This window comes from Delphinapterus leucas, chromosome 5 (genome assembly GCF_059928025.1).
Source record: "Delphinapterus leucas isolate spDelLeu-1000000601 "Yukka" chromosome 5, BTC_Dleu_Yukka2, whole genome shotgun sequence".
NCBI classification, from domain to species: Eukaryota; Metazoa; Chordata; class Mammalia; order Artiodactyla; family Monodontidae; genus Delphinapterus; species Delphinapterus leucas.
Genome location: NC_143133.1, coordinates 99,041,766 through 99,049,705, shown reverse-complemented (window position 1 = coordinate 99,049,705; position 7,940 = coordinate 99,041,766). Strand labels below are relative to the sequence as shown.

The 7,940-nt window shown below is 37.6% G+C and overlaps 1 protein-coding gene across 12 annotated transcripts in view; it reads left to right on the top strand.

Moving 5' to 3' along the window:
- Positions 1 to 7,940, top strand: part of WDFY3 (WD repeat and FYVE domain containing 3) — a 259,871-nt gene that overhangs the window by 75,812 nt on the left and 176,119 nt on the right. For 4 of the 12 annotated variants that reach the window (XM_089912209.1, XM_089912208.1, XM_089912210.1 and 1 more), the window contains exons 1-2: positions 516 to 4,034; positions 4,403 to 4,490. The exons of 3 other annotated variants lie outside the window; for them this stretch is intronic. The gene's annotated coding sequence lies outside the window, so the exon portion shown is untranslated. Of the gene's footprint in view, positions 1 to 514; positions 4,035 to 4,402; positions 4,491 to 7,940 lie in introns of those variants that run through there. 5 more of the 12 variants (XM_089912204.1, XM_089912203.1, XM_089912202.1 and 2 more) reach the window with 4 other exon arrangements.

Genomic DNA, 7,940 nt, shown 5'->3' with positions numbered 1-7,940 from the left:
GGAGTAAATAACCAGTAATTGGTATATGTTTGTTACAGTAGAATAGCAGTAAGAATAGCTGTCGCTTACTGAGCACCAGTGCCAAACATTACCCTAAAGCGTTTTCTGTGTAGTACCGCATTCGGTGAATTACACTACACTGCCACTCTGGCCTAGGTTCTGATAGTTACTCTCTTCTTACACTTGAGGAATCTGATACACAAGGATGGTGACTGACCTGCTGAAGTTACACAGCTGGTAAATGGTGCAGCTAGGATTTGAATCCAGGCAATTAGTTGCAAAGCCTCTGTAACCACTATACTATACTGTCTCTCTTAATGAATATTTTATGCCAGACTATTAAAGTACCATGGTAGGATAAAACAACAAATTCTGCCTGGAGGTTTGGGAAAGACTTCTCTGAGAAGGCGGACTGAGAGCTTAGCTGCTAGGAAAAGTGGAAGAGGGGCCTTCCTTGGCAGAGAGAACACCATACACAAACACACAGAGGGCTAAAGAAACCAACAAGGCTGGGAGATACTTTCAGTGGAGCAGAATTTAGAGCAAAGCAGGTGGCTTAGTGAGAGAGGGGGCTAGAAATATAAATGGGGCCAGAATGACTAAGAATTTAGATATTAGATTAAGGTGCTTCAGTTTATTCTTAGGCAATAGGGAATCAGCAGAGGTTTTCAATCAGAGAAATGGTATATCTGCTTTGTTTTTCAGAAGAAAACTGAGGAGCTGTAGGGAAGATGCACTCAAGACAGGGGCACCGGTCATATGGTAGTGAGACTGAGACTAATTTTATCCATCGTTTCAAAGAACCAGGCTTTGGTTTTTTTGATTTTCTCTGTTTTGCTCGTTTTCAATTTCATTGATTTGTTGCCCTCATTTATGTCTGTTCTTTTGCTTCCTTTAAGCTTAAATTGCTCATATTTTTCTAGTTTCCTAAGGTGGAAGGTTAGGCTATTTTTTATATCTTTTGTAGTATATGTTTTTAGTGCTACAAATTTTCCTCTAAGAACAGCTTTCACTGCATTTTATGCATTTTGATAAGTTATATTTTTATGCAGTTTAAAATGTTTAAAAATTTCTTTTGACACTTCTTTGTCTCATGTTATTTAGATGCATGTTGTTTAATTTCCAAATATTTGGGGGTCTTCCAGCTGTCTCTTGTTACTGATTTTCTGTTTAATTCCACTGTAATCTGATAGCATATTTGGTATGATTTCTATTCTTTTGAATTTGTTAAGGTGTGTTTACAGCTCAGTATGTGATCTGTCTTTTTTTAAATTTATTTTTGGCTGCGTTGGGTCTTCATTGCTGTGCTCAGGCTTTCTCTAGTTGCGGCGAGTGGGGATTACTCTTCATTGCGGTGCATGGGCTTCTCATTGCGGTGGGTGGCTTCTCTTGTCGCGGAGCACGGGCTTTAGGCATGTGGGCTTTAGTAGTTGTGGCTCATGGGCTCTAGAGCGCAGGCTCCGTAGTTGTGGCACACGGGCTTAGTTGCTCCACTGCATGTGGGATCTTCCCGGACCAGGGATGGAACCCGTGTACCCTGCATTGGCAGGCAGAATCTTAACCACCATGCCACCAGGGAAGTCCCTGTGATCTGTCTTGGTGAATGTTCCATGTGAGTTTGAGAAGAATGTGAGTTCTGCTGTTGTTGGATGGAGTGTTCTGAAAATATCAACTATAGTTCTAGTTGGTTGATAGTACTGTTCAGTAAACTGTATTGATTTCCTGCACACTTGATCTATCAGTTATTGTATGAGGGCTGTTGAAGTCCCCAACTGCAAAGTGGATTTGTTTTTTTCTTCCTTCAGTTCTATCAGTGCTTGCCACATGTGGGATTTTCATGTAGGCTTATACATGTTAAGGATTGTTAAGTCTTCTTAGAGAATTGACCCTTTTGTCAGTATGTAATACCTCTAACTATCCCCGATAGTTTTCCTTGTTGTAAAGACTGTTGTCTAAAATTAATATAGTTACTCCAGCTTTCTTTTGACTGGAGTTAGCATGGTTTACCTTTCTCCATCTCTTTACTTTCAGTCTATCTGATTATTTATATTTAAAGCGGCTTTCTTATAGACACTATATAGTTGAGATGTGTTTTTTAATTCACTCTGACCTTCTGTCTTTTAATTGGTGCATTTAGTCCAGTCACATTTAAAGTGAGTTTTGATATAGTTGGATTAATATCTGTCTTGTTTAAAACTTTCGTATTTGTTGCATTTGTTATTTGGTTCTTCCTACTCCCCTTCTGTCTTCTCTGGTTTTAACTGCTGAGCATTTTACATGTTTTCCTTTTATCTCCTCTCTCTGTGTATCAATTAAAATTTTTTAAAAAAAATTTAGTGGTTGCCCTAGAGTGAACATTTTTTTTTACTAATATTCATCTACCTTCAAATAACACTTTATTACTGAGGTATAGTATGGGTATCTTATAAAAGTATTCCCAGTTCCTTATGACATTGCTGTTATTCATCTTACTAATTCAGAAACTTTAAGCACCCAATGCATTATCACTATTATTACTTTAAAAACAATCTTTTAGATCAGTTAAGGATAATAAAACAATTTTATTTTACCTTCATTTATTCCTTCTCTGACACCCTTCTCTTTATTATGTAGATAGAGACATACCCTGGAGATATTCCAGACCACCTCAATAAAGCAAGTCCCACCAATTTTTTGGTTCCCCAATGCATATAATATTTATGTTTACACTATACTGTAGTATATTGAGTGTGCAATAACATTCTGTCTAAAAAAGTATACATACCTTAATTTAAAAATACTCCTAAAAGACCATCATCTAACAACACAGGGTTGCCACAAACCTTCAATTGGTAAAAACAAAACAAAACAAAGAAAAAACAAACCTCAATTTGTGAAGCGTAATAAAACACAGTATGCCTGTACAATTTTCTGACCTATATCATTTTTTTCTCCCCAAACAGCTATTAATGTTTCTGGTATGGCATGTCACCTCACAATACTTTCACATTTTTTGAGTGTCTGAGAAATTCTTTATTCTTTCTTCACCTTTTTTTTTTTTTTTAAGATTTATGTATTATTTATTTATTTATTTTAGGCTGCATCAAGTCTTAGTTGTGGCACGTGAGATCTTTGTTGAGGCATGCGGGATCTTTCGTTGGGGCACACAGCCTTCTCTCTAGTTGTGGCACGCAGGCTCCAGGGCATGTGGGCTCACTAGTTGAGGTGCGTGAGCTCAATAGTTGTGGCGCGTGAGCTCAATAGTTGTGGCGTGTGGGCTGAGGTTGCCCCGTGGCACGTGGGATCCCAGTTCCCCGACAAGGGGTCGAACCCGCGTCCCCTGCATTGTAAGGCAGATTTTTTTTACCACTGGACCACCAGGGAGGTCCTTCTTCCTTCACTTTTGAAGGATAATTTCATTGGATATAGAATTCTAGGCTGGCGGATTTTTCTTCCAACATTTTAAATATTCAATATTTCCTTTCATTCTCTTGCTTGAACGTTTTGGATGAGAAGTCCACTATAATATTCGTCCTTGTCCTTTTATAGGTAAGGTTTTCCTCCTCCTCCCACCCCCTCACCCCAGTCCCTTTCAAGAGTCTCTCCTTATCTTTGACCTTCTATAGTTTGAATATGATATGCTTAAATGTACTCTTTTAGGAATTTAATCTTGATATTCTCTGAGCTTTCTGTATCGGTGGTTTGGTTAATTTTGCAAGGTACTTAGACATTATTACTTCAAATATGCCACTCCTCCCTTTTCTCTTCTCCTTCTGGAAGCTGATTTATCTTCGGGCTCACTGATCCTTTCCTTGGCCATATCCAGTCTACTACTGAGCTCATCAAAGCATTCTTCATAATTGTTACAGTGCTTTTGATTTCTTGCTTTTCCTTTTGATTCTTTCTTAGAGCACAGTTGGTGGTTGTAGTGTGGAAGAGGGGAACTGTTTTATAACCCTGTGATTAAATCTCATTGTTTTAGTGGGCCTGTAACTCTTGGGCTGTGACCTTCACAAGTATTTCTCCAGGGCTGTTTCTTCCCTCAGCCCCCATAGGTGAGACTGGAAGGTTGGTGGGGAGTGGGGGAGGAAGAGGTGGGGTGGGAGAGATGCCCTTCCCTCAGGTGAGACAAGGCTAAGATAGTCTTTTACTCTGGAAAGTCAGCCTTTGTTATAGAGTATATCCTCTGGGAACATTTCAAAGTGATTGTGCTTCCCTTCCCTCTTGCCAGAGCCAGGAGGAGGGTGTCTTTCCCACATCTCTGTGAGAAAGAATCTGGTGGGGTTTCTAGAAGTGCAACCCAGGAAAGTTGTGGTGAGAGCCTGAAGGCTGTGGCCCCCAGGAGTTTCTCCCTCTCATGCTAGTCTACTGTTAATAGATAAGCATATTTCATCTGAATTTCTGGATTTGCTTGTCTCTCCAGATTTCAGGGATTAGTTTGCCCTGCAACCTCAGTTCCCTGAGGGTTCCAGAAAAATCCTTGGTTTCCAGTTTATTCAGCTGTTTCTTGTGTAAGTACAGGAGTGATGACTTCTAATCTCCTTACATTTTGGTGCTGAAATCCTGATTTTTAAAAATTTAACTTTTCTTTTCCTCCTAACTTTTAAGAATTGTACTATTCCATAATACAGGTGTACCATGAGTTGCCTATTCATCTATTAAAGGACTAGGCTATTTCTGATTTTTTGTTATTGTAAACAATTATAATATATAATGCAGTAAACTGTCTTGTACTATGAGTATTGCTCTAGGACAGCTTCCTGGAAGAGGTATCACTAGATGAAAGAGTAGGTATGTTGATACTATGAGATTGCCCTTAAAAAGGCTGCTAATTCAACAAGGTGTGTACATTTCAATTTTTTCTATTATTACTATGTATATATTTTGTAAATCCTATCAATTTTTTGCCAAACTGAGCAAATAGTTGTACTTGTTTTTATTTGCATTTCTCTGATTATTAGAGATTTTTAAGTGCCTTTTTATATGTGCATTGTGTTGCATTTCATGTGTATAGTATTTTTACGGGGGATAGTCTATTTCTATTAAATTTTTATTTTGTTATCGTGTTGTTGATTTTAAGAGTTCCATGGATAATCTCGTTATTAATGCTTTGTTATAAGGTTGCCTATTATTTTTGTGTTTTTTGTTGCTTGTCTTTTAACTTTGTGGTATTTTCAGCTATAAATCTGTCTTTTTTTCCTTTTAAGAAGAATTTACCCTAAATTATAAGTATTTCCTTTTATATTTGCTTCCAATGTTTTACTGTTTGTTTACATTTAGATCTTTAATCCATTTGGAATTATTTTTATTTATGAAAATAATAATTTTAGAAAAATCGAACTTTATGTTGTAAGAGGTCTGCAGAATTGTAGAATTTTCTCCACAGTATCCAGCAACCCAAAATTAGACGTGGAGAAATTGTGTGGTTGAATTCATCCAGGCATGGGTACTAGTTGGAAATATGTATAGGCAGGAGTACAGGAGAACTGAAGGTACAGTTGTTAATGTCTTGAAGAGATTGAACATCATCTGAGGAGTAGAACTGGGAAAAGTTGAGAGGAATAAGCGATTCCAGTGAAGACCACAGATTTAGGAAGTGGGAAAGGCAGGTGGATTGAAAATTAAGATCTCAGAGTAAGATTTCAAAACTTGAAATTTCAGAAATAGAGAAATTCCTAGTGCTGATAGGTCTAGGATATGGCCCTGAAAGTTCTAGGCCTACTTATATGCACTTCACTCCTGAGGTTAGTCTCCCTGCTCTGTGCCATCCATCCACTGAGGATACTGATACATTCACAGAGCTGAATGACTTGAGCTAGAGGTTAGTGGAGATACAGGTATAATGCAAAATGTGTCAGTAGAAATCAGTCACAACAGAAGCATCATGCTGCAAAAATTCTTTTACAGGTCTTTCATACAAAATTTTGAACACATTTTCTTATAAAGATACACTTTCAGAGAATGCTGGAGAATTTCTGGTCAGCCTACAAAAGTTTATCCCGTAATATAATTTAATTGTACTATTTTAATCATATCAAATAACTGTCATGTAACTATTGGGGTAAATGTGCCTTTGGGGCTCCCAAAACAGCAGCAAGGGCCCTAGAAGGAGGGGTTTGAGAAAGGTGTCAGAGAGATGTCAGTAGTGGCTACCCATGATTGGAAATCATATCTAAATGAAGTGTCCTTAAATGGAAGCAATATCCTTTCATCTGTGAGGAGAGAAAATTAAGCACAATGAAAAAGATGTTTTGAGAAATTGTCCAGTTCAGTATATGTGTAGGATGATGAGCTCACCGATGGGGTCAGAAGGGTGAAGGATGTTGGGAATAGGTCTTAAGTAATTGTATTTTACCATAGAAATGAGATGGCTGATCTTGTCATATCTCATAGGTGGGGCTAAAATCTGATATGACTGTTCTTGAAAGGCAAAAACAATGTTTCAGCAGGTAGAAATTTTAAATTCTAATTCAGGACTGTATTAGTAGTTCTTTTTCAATGTATGGGTTAGATTGCTGGGTTATATACACAGTTTTTTGGGAGCCTCTCAGAGTTCTGCTTTCATTCTTCAAAAGTGTAAGAAGGGCTTCCCTGGTGGCGCAGTGGTTGAGAGTACGCCTGCCGATGCAGGGGACACGGGTTCGTGCCCCGGTCCGGGAGTGCCCCGGTCCGGGAAGATCCCACATGCCGTGGAGCGGCTGGGCCCGTGAGCCATGGCCACTGAGCCTGCGCGTCCAGAGCCTGTGCTCCGCAACGGGAGAGGCCACAACAGTGAGAGGCCCGTGTACCGCAAAAAAAAAAAAAAAAAAAAAAAAAAAAAAAAGTGTAAGAAGTTTTACCTTTGCTCTTCACAATGTAAGAAAATAAATAGGATCTTTTTCCCCAGAAAGTTTAAGAAAAAATTAAAAACCTGAGGAATTATGTATAATTATTTGATGAAACTGTAAGATTTTCCCTGAGTCCTGTGAGCTATTTATTTCTTCTCGTGGAATTAAGGAGTTACTTAGAAAAGCTATTTTGAGTTTTTAGCTGAGCTACTCAAAGGCCATTAGTTACTTGGCAAATATATTTTTACAAATTTAGGGTATTGTTCTATAATTTAAATAATGGCAGACTGTTTAAAGGACTTAAACAGTTTTTCAGGCATTTCCAGAGGATTTTTAAGCTTTAAGACAAGAGATTAGAATAAGAACTGTCTGGGCTCATTGCAATAATTATCTCATTGCTATTTAAAGAATCCCCTGTTGGCAGTACAAACACTTTTCTCTTGTGAAACAAAATAGAGTTTGCATTAGAAAACTAGTTCTTATGCACAATAATCGTTGTAAATATTTTGAAAATCCCTGATAACATTACCCCCCAAAATAATCCTTCTATGATTTGTCCTCAGTATTATTAAATTTTGCCTGTCTCTTCTGTATTGCTTTAGAAACCTCTTATTGAGCATGTAAGAAATAAATTTTCCCTTAATTTTTTATTTATCGTTTTGTAAGTCTCTAAAACATAGTACTGTAAGGGCCCACACTCTTTCCTTTGCCTTACTTGCTTAAATAACGAAAAATGTAAACGAAAAGAAATTAAATGTTTCATGATCAAGCTGAAGGAAGAAGTATAGAAACTGTTGAACATAATTAATGTGTTTGGCACTTTATAGAAATGATGTTATTTTATGTATGCATTACAAAAAGCCTATGAGGAAAGATTTTATGGGTGAGAAAAACCCAAGATTCAAGGGAATTAAGAGCCTTTCACCTGAAGTTACCTATCTTATATGGACGTGTTGGTACAGATTTCACCAAGAAGTACCCATTCTTCTCTGCTCTTTCACTGCTGAAGGGTACTTTAAACATGATAGTTCTTGGTCTGAATTATACTTTAAGTTACAGACATTGAAGTGCAGACAAAGCAATGAGTCAGCAATCTGATATGCTTAAGTGTTTCTTGGTAAATTAGGAGAAAAG